Raw genomic sequence first — 14,935 nt, 5'->3', positions numbered from 1 at the left:
TGATCTTCAGTTAAGCTAAGCATCCTGGTTTGCTCATGTAGTTGTGGGTTCATATCGCACTTCTGATAGGTCTATTTTCTGCCCTTAAATCTTCCTCTGCTTGCACAGCCAGCTCCCCACAACACTATCTTTGCAAGCTGCTGTAGCATATGAAAAGAAATCCACCAACCCTCCGGCTGGGCCCTCAATCAGCATTCCATGTATTTCTGGAAGGGGCATCTCAGTCACGCCTTCTGTTAGAGCTGCACCTTATCACTGTAACTACCATGCTGGTTTCTACTTAAGCAGTTGATTCCATCGTTTGAAGTGAGGCTCTCCTGCCACTTTTGGGCAGAGAAGGCACTGCCCCTGCAACAACAACAGGCAGACAAGCTCAACCTGGGTTTCCTGGTTAGGTGGGCGGAGCAGAATGGCAATGGTCCCTCCTTGTGACTTGAAATTAACATGAAGAAGACAGAGAGGCAGCTGGGAGTAGGCAGTACCCATGCACCCCTGAACACTGTCTTGCGATTTTCACCCAATTCTGAAATGAGTCGGGAGGAAAGGAGGTGATTTTCCTATCGAAGGCCATTCTGGGAATTCAGCCACCCCGCGTCTCCCAGGTGAGTGTTTCAGGCCTGTGAGGCACTCATATAAATCTCGCCTGATCGAGCACTGAGCGAGCAATTGTGCTTGAATACAAGAGGCATGCTCCTCTGGCTCAGGCGCAAGAGATGGCAGGCCCTTCAGTGCTTCTGGTCTGGAAGTCTACGGTGCAAGGGCCCAGGTCCTGCGGAGGCGTACAACTACCAGAAAGGGTCTGCTTTTCTCATCAGCGCCACAGTTCAGCTTGCTAGCATAGGGCTTCTTGACTACCTCTTGCCTTGCTAGAGGCAAAAAAAAAACCCTTGGCACAAAACATCAATTGCTATGGCACGCTTAGAAGGAGAGTCTCCAAGTGGCCCTGCTTTTTCACAAAGACACTTCAGAAGATGTTTGAAAGGCTTTTGCAGCAGCAGGCTCGTTGGTCTAGGGGTATGATTCTCGCTTTGGGTGTGAGAGGTCCCGGGTTCAAATCCCGGACGAGCCCGTGCCTTCATAGGTTCGATCTGTTTTTAAACAGGAGTATTTCTGCTTTCCACTCTTGTAAGATGCCATGGTGGAATGCATTGCATGCTTTCTACTGGTGTCGAGGCAGTTCGGCATGATGAAGGAGTGCGGGATTTCTTTCTAACTGCTTTTTTGTGTTGGAGCAGCACTTCTCGTTGGAACATGAAATGCACAGTGCTTCTCCAAAGTAATTGCAGGGCTGGTTTTGAAATCACCTCTTGGAATGAAAGTGATCCCAGTTCCTTTCTTCCAAAGGAAGAGATCCTGTCAGAAAGGCTCAGCTTTGAGCGTCATGAATATTGTCCCTTAGTCCTTGCATTCCAGTCCAAAGCATAGCCACATAAAGAAAGCAGGTGTGTCTGTTTCCAGTGCAGTGGTTCCAGTCCAATGCATAGCCACATGAAGCAAATAAGCAGGCATGTCTGTTTCTGTAGTGTAGTGGTTATCACGTTCGCCTTACACGCGAAAGGTCCCTGTTTCGAGGCCAGGCAGAAACAGCAAGTTGCTGTGCTTTATCACATTATTTGCATTTACCACCTCACCTGACAGGTAAATTGAAATTAAAGAGGCTGTGTCTATCCCTCACCATCGTGAGGTACTACGCTCCAAGGGCATCGGTCTCAACTCACCAAGAGAAGACGATACACCTTACGGCAGTCAGTTGCTCCCTTTTTGACCTTTCCATTGAAGCCTGGGCCTACTGTGGTCAAGCCAGCCAAGGAAGGAAGGTATGAGAGCGAAAATGGCTTTCCTACCTTCACCAAGAACATACACCTTGAGCAAAGAAAGGGCCAGACTTACAAGGCCCTATCGCCACCGGCACATCATCTTTAGTGACGCCCCGGTGGCACTATGTACTGTGCCGTATTTACAAGACGCCGTTCAACCACGTTTTGTGGCTTAACACCACCTTGTAAATACGGCCCCTTCACACGCAGCCCTTTCCCTGGAAGGGGCGTGCAATGGGCGTTGCTCTGGGTGGGCCACTGCAACACCATAGCATTTTGATGCTGCTCCAGTTTTACGAGTTTTTGTAAATCTGTGGCAGCGCCAAAATCCAAGCGCCATACAATGGGTGTCGTTATAGTGGAGAAACGAGCAGAAATGTTTTCATTTCTCCTCATTTTTGCTCTTTCTATGTGTGCTGCACGAACATATCGCCACTGAAGATTTCTGTTGTGCAGGAAGGTGTGCCTTCCTGAACAAAAACAATTTCCCCCTCCACGCAGCCATCCTTGTACCATGGCGCAAGGATGGCTGCGTTGGTGCTCGGCAGCTAATTTAGAGCTGGCGCAGAGGGAAGCACAGGGGTGCGCTGTATTCTACTAAATACGGCGCTTCCCTGCATTTTGAAAATGACTGAGTGCGAGGCTGCCAAATTTGGCAGAGCGTCTCACTCAGTCATCCTCTTGTAATTATGGGCCAAAAGGTCTAAAGGATAGAGGCGTTTTATGTCATGTTCGATGACGACCATGGAAATGACTCTAGTCATATTGCAGAAGAGAGAACCATGTGCATTTTCTTGCCTTGCGATGTATTCGCCCACTCTCTGCCCTCAACCCTAGGAGCAGGGTCTGAGCAGTGGTGCTTCTGTGCCCTCGCTCGTTGGTGTCCGGGTCCAAATCCCCAACACACCCTTTTTAGCAGAAAACACAAAAATTTTACTCAAAATACACAAAGCTTGAAGATTCCTCATTCCACTCAAAGCATTGTTGTGCAAAATATTTTTAGCCTCAGGAGAAAAAAAGGATCACCATGCCTTGGCTTCCTTCCTGCTTGCTTTCAGTGTGCTCTGTGTGATGCTTTCACAGGCTCTGGTTTCAGGCATTTAGGCATCAGATATTTGTCTCTACCCGCAGCTGTGACTTTTCAGTAGATCTGAGTGTACGCTTGCTGGCTGACAACGCTGCAATTTTCACACTTACTCCTCGCTTTGCGAGCAACTGCTGATCAAGTATAGAGGCAATCGGGCAAACATATGAGGGGAATTTTGCTCCTTCAGTCAAGCCCTCATGCTTGTTTCTGTAGTGTAGTGGTTATCACGTTCGCCTAACACGCGAAAGGTCCCCGGTTCGAGACCGGGCAGAAACAATGGGCAGTGTCTGCTTTTGTGTTTGCTCCCTAAAAGCTTAGTCTCACTCAGGGATGGCCTTTAAAAACTTGTGACCTGTGTAAAACTTGTATTACTATTGCAGGCCGGTAAAAAGTTATCTGCATCTTTGCGTAGTCGTGCATGTGCCTGGTTTCTTATTCTGTTTTTTACTTTTTTTTTTCTTGGCCATGTTATATTGTGGGGCCTTTAAACCTGTCACCTTGATAGGAACATTGCAAGCGGCAGCATCGACAAGTGCAGACTGAGGAGTCAGACCTAAACACAGACTCAGCTGTCAGGATGGCCGAGTGGTCTAAGGCGGCAGCCTCAAGAGAGCTTGATCTTCAGTTAAGCTAAGCATCCTGGTTTGCTCATGTAGTTGTGGGTTCATATCGCACTTCTGATAGGTCTATTTTCTGCCCTTAAATCTTCCTCTGCTTGCACAGCCAGCTCCCCACAACACTATCTTTGCAAGCTGCTGTAGCATATGAAAAGAAATCCACCAACCCTCCGGCTGGGCCCTCAATCAGCATTCCATGTATTTCAGGAAGGGGCATCTCAGTCACGCCTTCTGTTAGAGCTGCACCTTATCACTGTAACTACCATGCTGGTTTCTACTTAAGCAGTTGATTCCATCGTTTGAAGTGAGGCTCTCCTGCCACTTTTGGGCAGAGAAGGCACTGCCCCTGCAACAACAACAGGCAGACAAGCTCAACCTGGGTTTCCTGGTTAGGTGGGCGGAGCAGAATGGCAATGGTCCCTCCTTGTGACTTGAAATTAACCTGAAGAAGACAGAGAGGCAGCTGGGAGTAGGCAGTACCCATGCACCCCTGAACACTGTCTTGCGATTTTCACCCAATTCTGAAATGAGTCGGGAGGAAAGGAGGTGATTTTCCTATCGAAGGCCATTCTGGGAATTCAGCCACCCCGCGTCTCCCAGGTGAGTGTTTCAGGCCTGTGAGGCACTCATATAAATCTCGCCTGATCGAGCACTGAGCGAGCAATTGTGCTTGAATACAAGAGGCATGCTCCTCTGGCTCAGGCGCAAGAGATGGCAGGCCCTTCAGTGCTTCTGGTCTGGAAGTCTACGGTGCAAGGGCCCAGGTCCTGCGGAGGCGTACAACTACCAGAAAGGGTCTGCTTTTCTCATCAGCGCCACAGTTCAGCTTGCTAGCATAGGGCTTCTTGACTACCTCTTGCCTTGCTAGAGGCAAAAAAAAAACCCTTGGCACAAAACATCAATTGCTATGGCACGCTTAGAAGGAGAGTCTCCAAGTGGCCCTGCTTTTTCACAAAGACACTTCAGAAGATGTTTGAAAGGCTTTTGCAGCAGCAGGCTCGTTGGTCTAGGGGTATGATTCTCGCTTTGGGTGTGAGAGGTCCCGGGTTCAAATCCCGGACGAGCCCGTGCCTTCATAGGTTCGATCTGTTTTTAAACAGGAGTATTTCTGCTTTCCACTCTTGTAAGATGCCATGGTGGAATGCATTGCATGCTTTCTACTGGTGTCGAGGCAGTTCGGCATGATGAAGGAGTGCGGGATTTCTTTCTAACTGCTTTTTTGTGTTGGAGCAGCACTTCTCGTTGGAACATGAAATGCACAGTGCTTCTCCAAAGTAATTGCAGGGCTGGTTTTGAAATCACCTCTTGGAATGAAAGTGATCCCAGTTCCTTTCTTCCAAAGGAAGAGATCCTGTCAGAAAGGCTCAGCTTTGAGCGTCATGAATATTGTCCCTTAGTCCTTGCATTCCAGTCCAAAGCATAGCCACATAAAGAAAGCAGGTGTGTCTGTTTCCAGTGCAGTGGTTCCAGTCCAATGCATAGCCACATGAAGCAAATAAGCAGGCATGTCTGTTTCTGTAGTGTAGTGGTTATCACGTTCGCCTTACACGCGAAAGGTCCCTGGTTCGAGGCCAGGCAGAAATAGCAAGTTGCTGTGCTTTATCACATTATTTGCATTTACCACCTCACCTGACAGGTAAATTGAAATTAAAGAGGCTGTGTCTATCCCTCACCATGGTGAGGTACTACGCTCCAAGGGCATCGGTCTCAACTCACCAAGAGAAGACGATACACCTTACGGCAGTCAGTTGCTCCCTTTTTGACCTTTCCATTGAAGCCTGGGCCTACTGTGGTCAAGCCAGCCAAGGAAGGAAGGTATGAGAGCGAAAATGGCTTTCCTACCTTCACCAAGAACATACACCTTGAGCAAAGAAAGGGCCAGACTTACAAGGCCCTATCGCCACCGGCACATCATCTTTAGTGACGCCCCGGTGGCACTATGTACTGTGCCGTATTTACAAGACGCCGTTCAACCACGTTTTGTGGCTTAACACCACCTTGTAAATACGGCCCCTTCACACGCAGCCCTTTCCCTGGAAGGGGCGTGCAATGGGCGTTGCTCTGGGTGGGCCACTGCAACACCATAGCATTTTGATGCTGCTCCAGTTTTACGAGTTTTTGTAAATCTGTGGCAGCGCCAAAATCCAAGCGCCATACAATGGGTGTCGTTATAGTGGAGAAACGAGCAGAAATGTTTTCATTTCTCCTCATTTTTGCTCTTTCTATGTGTGCTGCACGAACATATCGCCACTGAAGATTTCTGTTGTGCAGGAAGGTGTGCCTTCCTGAACAAAAACAATTTCCCCCTCCACGCAGCCATCCTTGTACCATGGCGCAAGGATGGCTGCGTTGGTGCTCGGCAGCTAATTTAGAGCTGGCGCAGAGGGAAGCACAGGGGTGCGCTGTATTCTACTAAATACGGCGCTTCCCTGCATTTTGAAAATGACTGAGTGCGAGGCTGCCAAATTTGGCAGAGCGTCTCACTCAGTCATCCTCTTGTAATTATGGGCCAAAAGGTCTAAAGGATAGAGGCGTTTTATGTCATGTTCGATGACGACCATGGAAATGACTCTAGTCATATTGCAGAAGAGAGAACCATGTGCATTTTCTTGCCTTGCGATGTATTCGCCCACTCTCTGCCCTCAACCCTAGGAGCAGGGTCTGAGCAGTGGTGCTTCTGTGCCCTCGCTCGTTGGTGTCCGGGTCCAAATCCCCAACACACCCTTTTTAGCAGAAAACACACAAATTTTACTCAAAATACACAAAGCTTGAAGATTCCTCATTCCACTCAAAGCATTGTTGTGCAAAATATTTTTAGCCTCAGGAGAAAAAAAGGATCACCATGCCTTGGCTTCCTTCCTGCTTGCTTTCAGTGTGCTCTGTGTGATGCTTTCACAGGCTCTGGTTTCAGGCATTTAGGCATCAGATATTTGTCTCTACCCGCAGCTGTGACTTTTCAGTACATCTGAGTGTACGCTTGCTGGCTGACAACGCTGCAATTTTCACACTTACTCCTCGCTTTGCGAGCAACTGCTGATCAAGTATAGAGGCAATCGGGCAAACATATGAGGGGAATTTTGCTCCTTCAGTCAAGCCCTCATGCTTGTTTCTGTAGTGTAGTGGTTATCACGTTCGCCTAACACGCGAAAGGTCCCCGGTTCGAGACCGGGCAGAAACAATGGGCAGTGTCTGCTTTTGTGTTTGCTCCCTAAAAGCTTAGTCTCACTCAGGGATGGCCTTTAAAAACTTGTGACCTGTGTAAAACTTGTATTACTATTGCAGGCCGGTAAAAAGTTATCTACATCTTTGCGTAGTCGTGCATGTGCCTGGTTTCTTATTCTGTTTTTTACTTTTTTTTTTCTTGGCCATGTTATATTGTGGGGCCTTTAAACCTGTCACCTTGATAGGAACATTGCAAGCGGCAGCATCGACAAGTGCAGACTGAGGAGTCAGACCTAAACACAGACTCAGCTGTCAGGATGGCCGAGTGGTCTAAGGCGGCAGCCTCAAGAGAGCTTGATCTTCAGTTAAGCTAAGCATCCTGGTTTGCTCATGTAGTTGTGGGTTCATATCGCACTTCTGATAGGTCTATTTTCTGCCCTTAAATCTTCCTCTGCTTGCACAGCCAGCTCCCCACAACACTATCTTTGCAAGCTGCTGTAGCATATGAAAAGAAATCCACCAACCCTCCGGCTGGGCCCTCAATCAGCATTCCATGTATTTCTGGAAGGGGCATCTCAGTCACGCCTTCTGTTAGAGCTGCACCTTATCACTGTAACTACCATGCTGGTTTCTACTTAAGCAGTTGATTCCATCGTTTGAAGTGAGGCTCTCCTGCCACTTTTGGGCAGAGAAGGCACTGCCCCTGCAACAACAACAGGCAGACAAGCTCAACCTGGGTTTCCTGGTTAGGTGGGCGGAGCAGAATGGCAATGGTCCCTCCTTGTGACTTGAAATTAACATGAAGAAGACAGAGAGGCAGCTGGGAGTAGGCAGTACCCATGCACCCCTGAACACTGTCTTGCGATTTTCACCCAATACTGAAATGAGTCGGGAGGAAAGGAGGTGATTTTCCTATCGAAGGCCATTCTGGGAATTCAGCCACCCCGCGTCTCCCAGGTGAGTGTTTCAGGCCTGTGAGGCACTCATATAAATCTCGCCTGATCGAGCACTGAGCGAGCAATTGTGCTTGAATACAAGAGGCATGCTCCTCTGGCTCAGGCGCAAGAGATGGCAGGCCCTTCAGTGCTTCTGGTCTGGAAGTCTACGGTGCAAGGGCCCAGGTCCTGCGGAGGCGTACAACTACCAGAAAGGGTCTGCTTTTCTCATCAGCGCCACAGTTCAGCTTGCTAGCATAGGGCTTCTTGACTACCTCTTGCCTTGCTAGAGGCAAAAAAAAAACCCTTGGCACAAAACATCAATTGCTATGGCACGCTTAGAAGGAGAGTCTCCAAGTGGCCCTGCTTTTTCACAAAGACACTTCAGAAGATGTTTGAAAGGCTTTTGCAGCAGCAGGCTCGTTGGTCTAGGGGTATGATTCTCGCTTTGGGTGTGAGAGGTCCCGGGTTCAAATCCCGGACGAGCCCGTGCCTTCATAGGTTCGATCTGTTTTTAAACAGGAGTATTTCTGCTTTCCACTCTTGTAAGATGCCATGGTGGAATGCATTGCATGCTTTCTACTGGTGTCGAGGCAGTTCGGCATGATGAAGGAGTGCGGGATTTCTTTCTAACTGCTTTTTTGTGTTGGAGCAGCACTTCTCGTTGGAACATGAAATGCACAGTGCTTCTCCAAAGTAATTGCAGGGCTGGTTTTGAAATCACCTCTTGGAATGAAAGTGATCCCAGTTCCTTTCTTCCAAAGGAAGAGATCCTGTCAGAACGGCTCAGCTTTGAGCGTCATGAATATTGTCCCTTAGTCCTTGCATTCCAGTCCAAAGCATAGCCACATAAAGAAAGCAGGTGTGTCTGTTTCCAGTGCAGTGGTTCCAGTCCAATGCATAGCCACATGAAGCAAATAAGCAGGCATGTCTGTTTCTGTAGTGTAGTGGTTATCACGTTCGCCTTACACGCGAAAGGTCCCTGGTTCGAGGCCAGGCAGAAACAGCAAGTTGCTGTGCTTTATCACATTATTTGCATTTACCACCTCACCTGACAGGTAAATTGAAATTAAAGAGGCTGTGTCTATCCCTCACCATCGTGAGGTACTACGCTCCAAGGGCATCGGTCTCAACTCACCAAGAGAAGACGATACACCTTACGGCAGTCAGTTGCTCCCTTTTTGACCTTTCCATTGAAGCCTGGGCCTACTGTGGTCAAGCCAGCCAAGGAAGGAAGGTATGAGAGCGAAAATGGCTTTCCTACCTTCACCAAGAACATACACCTTGAGCAAAGAAAGGGCCAGACTTACAAGGCCCTATCGCCACCGGCACATCATCTTTAGTGACGCCCCGGTGGCACTATGTACTGTGCCGTATTTACAAGACGCCGTTCAACCACGTTTTGTGGCTTAACACCACCTTGTAAATACGGCCCCTTCACACGCAGCCCTTTCCCTGGAAGGGGCGTGCAATGGGCGTTGCTCTGGGTGGGCCACTGCAACACCATAGCATTTTGATGCTGCTCCAGTTTTACGAGTTTTTGTAAATCTGTGGCAGCGCCAAAATCCAAGCGCCATACAATGGGTGTCGTTATAGTGGAGAAACGAGCAGAAATGTTTTCATTTCTCCTCATTTTTGCTCTTTCTATGTGTGCTGCACGAACATATCGCCACTGAAGATTTCTGTTGTGCAGGAAGGTGTGCCTTCCTGAACAAAAACAATTTCCCCCTCCACGCAGCCATCCTTGTACCATGGCGCAAGGATGGCTGCGTTGGTGCTCGGCAGCTAATTTAGAGCTGGCGCAGAGGGAAGCACAGGGGTGCGCTGTATTCTACTAAATACGGCGCTTCCCTGCATTTTGAAAATGACTGAGTGCGAGGCTGCCAAATTTGGCAGAGCGTCTCACTCAGTCATCCTCTTGTAATTATGGGCCAAAAGGTCTAAAGGATAGAGGCGTTTTATGTCATGTTCGATGACGACCATGGAAATGACTCTAGTCATATTGCAGAAGAGAGAACCATGTGCATTTTCTTGCCTTGCGATGTATTCGCCCACTCTCTGCCCTCAACCCTAGGAGCAGGGTCTGAGCAGTGGTGCTTCTGTGCCCTCGCTCGTTGGTGTCCGGGTCCAAATCCCCAACACACCCTTTTTAGCAGAAAACACACAAATTTTACTCAAAATACACAAAGCTTGAAGATTCCTCATTCCACTCAAAGCATTGTTGTGCAAAATATTTTTAGCCTCAGGAGAAAAAAAGGATCACCATGCCTTGGCTTCCTTCCTGCTTGCTTTCAGTGTGCTCTGTGTGATGCTTTCACAGGCTCTGGTTTCAGGCATTTAGGCATCAGATATTTGTCTCTACCCGCAGCTGTGACTTTTCAGTACATCTGAGTGTACGCTTGCTGGCTGACAACGCTGCAATTTTCACACTTACTCCTCGCTTTGCGAGCAACTGCTGATCAAGTATAGAGGCAATCGGGCAAACATATGAGGGGAATTTTGCTCCTTCAGTCAAGCCCTCATGCTTGTTTCTGTAGTGTAGTGGTTATCATGTTCGCCTAACACGCGAAAGGTCCCCGGTTCGAGACCGGGCAGAAACAATGGGCAGTGTCTGCTTTTGTGTTTGCTCCCTAAAAGCTTAGTCTCACTCAGGGATGGCCTTTAAAAACTTGTGACCTGTGTAAAACTTGTATTACTATTGCAGGCCGGTAAAAAGTTATCTGCATCTTTGCGTAGTCGTGCATGTGCCTGGTTTCTTATTCTGTTTTTTACTTTTTTTTTTCTTGGCCATGTTATATTGTGGGGCCTTTAAACCTGTCACCTTGATAGGAACATTGCAAGCGGCAGCATCGACAAGTGCAGACTGAGGAGTCAGACCTAAACACAGACTCAGCTGTCAGGATGGCCGAGTGGTCTAAGGCGGCAGCCTCAAGAGAGCTTGATCTTCAGTTAAGCTAAGCATCCTGGTTTGCTCATGTAGTTGTGGGTTCATATCGCACTTCTGATAGGTCTATTTTCTGCCCTTAAATCTTCCTCTGCTTGCACAGCCAGCTCCCCACAACACTATCTTTGCAAGCTGCTGTAGCATATGAAAAGAAATCCACCAACCCTCCGGCTGGGCCCTCAATCAGCATTCCATGTATTTCTGGAAGGGGCATCTCAGTCACGCCTTCTGTTAGAGCTGCACCTTATCACTGTAACTACCATGCTGGTTTCTACTTAAGCAGTTGATTCCATCGTTTGAAGTGAGGCTCTCCTGCCACTTTTGGGCAGAGAAGGCACTGCCCCTGCAACAACAACAGGCAGACAAGCTCAACCTGGGTTTCCTGGTTAGGTGGGCGGAGCAGAATGGCAATGGTCCCTCCTTGTGACTTGAAATTAACATGAAGAAGACAGAGAGGCAGCTGGGAGTAGGCAGTACCCATGCACCCCTGAACACTGTCTTGCGATTTTCACCCAATTCTGAAATGAGTCGGGAGGAAAGGAGGTGATTTTCCTATCGAAGGCCATTCTGGGAATTCAGCCACCCCGCGTCTCCCAGGTGAGTGTTTCAGGCCTGTGAGGCACTCATATAAATCTCGCCTGATCGAGCCCTGAGCGAGCAAGTGTGCTTGAATACAAGAGGCATGCTCCTCTGGCTCAGGCGCAAGAGATGGCAGGCCCTTCAGTGCTTCTGGTCTGGAAGTCTACGGTGCAAGGGCCCAGGTCCTGCGGAGGCGTACAACTACCAGAAAGGGTCTGCTTTTCTCATCAGCGCCACAGTTCAGCTTGCTAGCATAGGGCTTCTTGACTACCTCTTGCCTTGCTAGAGGCAAAAAAAAAACCCTTGGCACAAAACATCAATTGCTATGGCACGCTTAGAAGGAGAGTCTCCAAGTGGCCCTGCTTTTTCACAAAGACACTTCAGAAGATGTTTGAAAGGCTTTTGCAGCAGCAGGCTCGTTGGTCTAGGGGTATGATTCTCGCTTTGGGTGTGAGAGGTCCCGGGTTCAAATCCCAGACGAGCCCGTGCCTTCATAGGTTCGATCTGTTTTTAAACAGGAGTATTTCTGCTTTCCACTCTTGTAAGATGCCATGGTGGAATGCATTGCATGCTTTCTACTGGTGTCGAGGCAGTTCGGCATGATGAAGGAGTGCGGGATTTCTTTCTAACTGCTTTTTTGTGTTGGAGCAGCACTTCTCGTTGGAACATGAAATGCACAGTGCTTCTCCAAAGTAATTGCAGGGCTGGTTTTGAAATCACCTCTTGGAATGAAAGTGATCCCAGTTCCTTTCTTCCAAAGGAAGAGATCCTGTCAGAAAGGCTCAGCTTTGAGCGTCATGAATATTGTCCCTTAGTCCTTGCATTCCAGTCCAAAGCATAGCCACATAAAGAAAGCAGGTGTGTCTGTTTCCAGTGCAGTGGTTCCAGTCCAATGCATAGCCACATGAAGCAAGTAAGCAGGCATGTCTGTTTCTATAGTGTAGTGGTTATCACGTTCGCCTTACACGCGAAAGGTCCCTGGTTCGAGGCCAGGCAGAAACAGCAAGTTGCTGTGCTTTATCACATTATTTGCATTTACCACCTCACCTGACAGGTAAATTGAAATTAAAGAGGCTGTGTCTATCCCTCACCATCGTGAGGTACTACGCTCCAAGGGCATCGGTCTCAACTCACCAAGAGAAGACGATACACCTTACGGCAGTCAGTTGCTCCCTTTTTGACCTTTCCATTGAAGCCTGGGCCTACTGTGGTCAAGCCAGCCAAGGAAGGAAGGTATGAGAGCGAAAATGGCTTTCCTACCTTCACCAAGAACATACACCTTGAGCAAAGAAAGGGCCAGACTTACAAGGCCCTATCGCCACCGGCACATCATCTTTAGTGACGCCCCGGTGGCACTATGTACTGTGCCGTATTTACAAGACGCCGTTCAACCACGTTTTGTGGCTTAACACCACCTTGTAAATACGGCCCCTTCACACGCAGCCCTTTCCCTGGAAGGGGCGTGCAATGGGCGTTGCTCTGGGTGGGCCACTGCAACACCATAGCATTTTGATGCTGCTCCAGTTTTACGAGTTTTTGTAAATCTGTGGCAGCGCCAAAAACCAAGCGCCATACAATGGGTGTCGTTATAGTGGAGAAACGAGCAGAAATGTTTTCATTTCTCCTCATTTTTGCTCTTTCTATGTGTGCTGCACGAACATATCGCCACTGAAGATTTCTGTTGTGCAGGAAGGTGTGCCTTCCTGAACAAAAACAATTTCCCCCTCCACGCAGCCATCCTTGTACCATGGCGCAAGGATGGCTGCGTTGGTGCTCGGCAGCTAATTTAGAGCTGGCGCAGAGGGAAGCACAGGGGTGCGCTGTATTCTACTAAATACGGCGCTTCCCTGCATTTTGAAAATGACTGAGTGCGAGGCTGCCAAATTTGGCAGAGCGTCTCACTCAGTCATCCTCTTGTAATTATGGGCCAAAAGGTCTAAAGGATAGAGGCGTTTTATGTCATGTTCGATGACGACCATGGAAATGACTCTAGTCATATTGCAGAAGAGAGAACCATGTGCATTTTCTTGCCTTGCGATGTATTCGCCCACTCTCTGCCCTCAACCCTAGGAGCAGGGTCTGAGCAGTGGTGCTTCTGTGCCCTCGCTCGTTGGTGTCCGGGTCCAAATCCCCAACACACCCTTTTTAGCAGAAAACACACAAATTTTACTCAAAATACACAAAGCTTGAAGATTCCTCATTCCACTCAAAGCATTGTTGTGCAAAATATTTTTAGCCTCAGGAGAAAAAAAGGATCACCATGCCTTGGCTTCCTTCCTGCTTGCTTTCAGTGTGCTCTGTGTGATGCTTTCACAGGCTCTGGTTTCAGGCATTTAGGCATCAGATATTTGTCTCTACCCGCAGCTGTGACTTTTCAGTACATCTGAGTGTACGCTTGCTGGCTGACAACGCTGCAATTTTCACACTTACTCCTCGCTTTGCGAGCAACTGCTGATCAAGTATAGAGGCAATCGGGCAAACATATGAGGGGAATTTTGCTCCTTCAGTCAAGCCCTCATGCTTGTTTCTGTAGTGTAGTGGTTATCACGTTTGCCTAACACGCGAAAGGTCCCCGGTTCGAGACCGGGCAGAAACAATGGGCAGTGTCTGCTTTTGTGTTTGCTCCCTAAAAGCTTAGTCTCACTCAGGGATGGCCTTTAAAAACTTGTGACCTGTGTAAAACTTGTATTACTATTGCAGGCCGGTAAAAAGTTATCTGCATCTTTGCGTAGTCGTGCATGTGCCTGGTTTCTTATTCTGTTTTTTACTTTTTTTTTTCTTGGCCATGTTATATTGTGGGGCCTTTAAACCTGTCACCTTGATAGGAACATTGCAAGCGGCAGCATCGACAAGTGCAGACTGAGGAGTCAGACCTAAACACAGACTCAGCTGTCAGGATGGCCGAGTGGTCTAAGGCGGCAGCCTCAAGAGAGCTTGATCTTCAGTTAAGCTAAGCATCCTGGTTTGCTCATGTAGTTGTGGGTTCATATCGCACTTCTGATAGGTCTATTTTCTGCCCTTAAATCTTCCTCTGCTTGCACAGCCAGCTCCCCACAACACTATCTTTGCAAGCTGCTGTAGCATATGAAAAGAAATCCACCAACCCTCCGGCTGGGCCCTCAATCAGCATTCCATGTATTTCTGGAAGGGGCATCTCAGTCACGCCTTCTGTTAGAGCTGCACCTTATCACTGTAACTACCATGCTGGTTTCTACTTAAGCAGTTGATTCCATCGTTTGAAGTGAGGCTCTCCTGCCACTTTTGGGCAGAGAAGGCACTGCCCCTGCAACAACAACAGGCAGACAAGCTCAACCTGGGTTTCCTGGTTAGGTGGGCGGAGCAGAATGGCAATGGTCCCTCCTTGTGACTTGAAATTAACATGAAGAAGACAGAGAGGCAGCTGGGAGTAGGCAGTACCCATGCACCCCTGAACACTGTCTTGCGATTTTCACCCAATTCTGAAATGAGTCGGGAGGAAAGGAGGTGATTTTCCTATCGAAGGCCATTCTGGGAATTCAGCCACCCCGCGTCTCCCAGGTGAGTGTTTCAGGCCTGTGAGGCACTCATATAAATCTCGCCTGATCAAGCCTGATCGAGCACTGAGCGAGCAAGTGTGCTTGAATACAAGAGGCATGCTCCTCTGGCTCAGGCGCAAGAGATGGCAGGCCCTTCAGTGCTTCTGGTCTGGAAGTCTACGGTGCAAGGGCCCAGGTCCTGCGGAGGCGTACAACTACCAGAAAGGGTCTGCTTTTCTCATCAGCGCCACAGTTCAGCTTGCTAGCATAGGGCTTCTT

At 48.5% G+C, this 14,935-nt stretch overlaps 10 non-coding genes across 10 annotated transcripts; all 10 read left to right on the top strand.

Moving 5' to 3' along the window:
* The first annotated feature begins 997 nt into the window (after positions 1-997).
* On the top strand, positions 998-1,069 carry TRNAP-UGG (transfer RNA proline (anticodon UGG)). Its single transcript has one exon. It is a non-coding gene; the product is annotated as a tRNA-Pro (tRNA).
* Positions 1,070-3,107: 2,038 nt separating this feature from the next.
* TRNAV-AAC (transfer RNA valine (anticodon AAC)) lies at positions 3,108-3,180 on the top strand. Its single transcript has one exon. It is a non-coding gene; the product is annotated as a tRNA-Val (tRNA).
* Positions 3,181-4,516: 1,336 nt separating this feature from the next.
* Positions 4,517-4,588, top strand: TRNAP-UGG (transfer RNA proline (anticodon UGG)). The gene has a single exon. It is a non-coding gene; the product is annotated as a tRNA-Pro (tRNA).
* A 444-nt stretch (positions 4,589-5,032) lies between these two features.
* On the top strand, positions 5,033-5,105 carry TRNAV-UAC (transfer RNA valine (anticodon UAC)). The gene has a single exon. It is a non-coding gene; the product is annotated as a tRNA-Val (tRNA).
* A 1,521-nt stretch (positions 5,106-6,626) lies between these two features.
* TRNAV-AAC (transfer RNA valine (anticodon AAC)) lies at positions 6,627-6,699 on the top strand. The gene has a single exon. It is a non-coding gene; the product is annotated as a tRNA-Val (tRNA).
* Positions 6,700-8,035: 1,336 nt separating this feature from the next.
* On the top strand, positions 8,036-8,107 carry TRNAP-UGG (transfer RNA proline (anticodon UGG)). Its single transcript has one exon. It is a non-coding gene; the product is annotated as a tRNA-Pro (tRNA).
* A 444-nt stretch (positions 8,108-8,551) lies between these two features.
* Positions 8,552-8,624, top strand: TRNAV-UAC (transfer RNA valine (anticodon UAC)). The gene has a single exon. It is a non-coding gene; the product is annotated as a tRNA-Val (tRNA).
* A 1,521-nt stretch (positions 8,625-10,145) lies between these two features.
* Positions 10,146-10,218, top strand: TRNAV-AAC (transfer RNA valine (anticodon AAC)). The gene has a single exon. It is a non-coding gene; the product is annotated as a tRNA-Val (tRNA).
* Positions 10,219-12,070: 1,852 nt separating this feature from the next.
* TRNAV-UAC (transfer RNA valine (anticodon UAC)) lies at positions 12,071-12,143 on the top strand. The gene has a single exon. It is a non-coding gene; the product is annotated as a tRNA-Val (tRNA).
* A 1,521-nt stretch (positions 12,144-13,664) lies between these two features.
* On the top strand, positions 13,665-13,737 carry TRNAV-AAC (transfer RNA valine (anticodon AAC)). Its single transcript has one exon. It is a non-coding gene; the product is annotated as a tRNA-Val (tRNA).
* The last annotated feature ends 1,198 nt before the right edge of the window (positions 13,738-14,935 follow it).

This window comes from Pleurodeles waltl, chromosome 10 (genome assembly GCF_031143425.1).
Source record: "Pleurodeles waltl isolate 20211129_DDA chromosome 10, aPleWal1.hap1.20221129, whole genome shotgun sequence".
NCBI lineage: Eukaryota > Metazoa > Chordata > Amphibia > Caudata > Salamandridae > Pleurodeles > Pleurodeles waltl.
The sequence above is the reverse complement of the archived record's forward strand: the minus strand, read 5'-3'. Positions and strand labels throughout refer to the sequence as shown.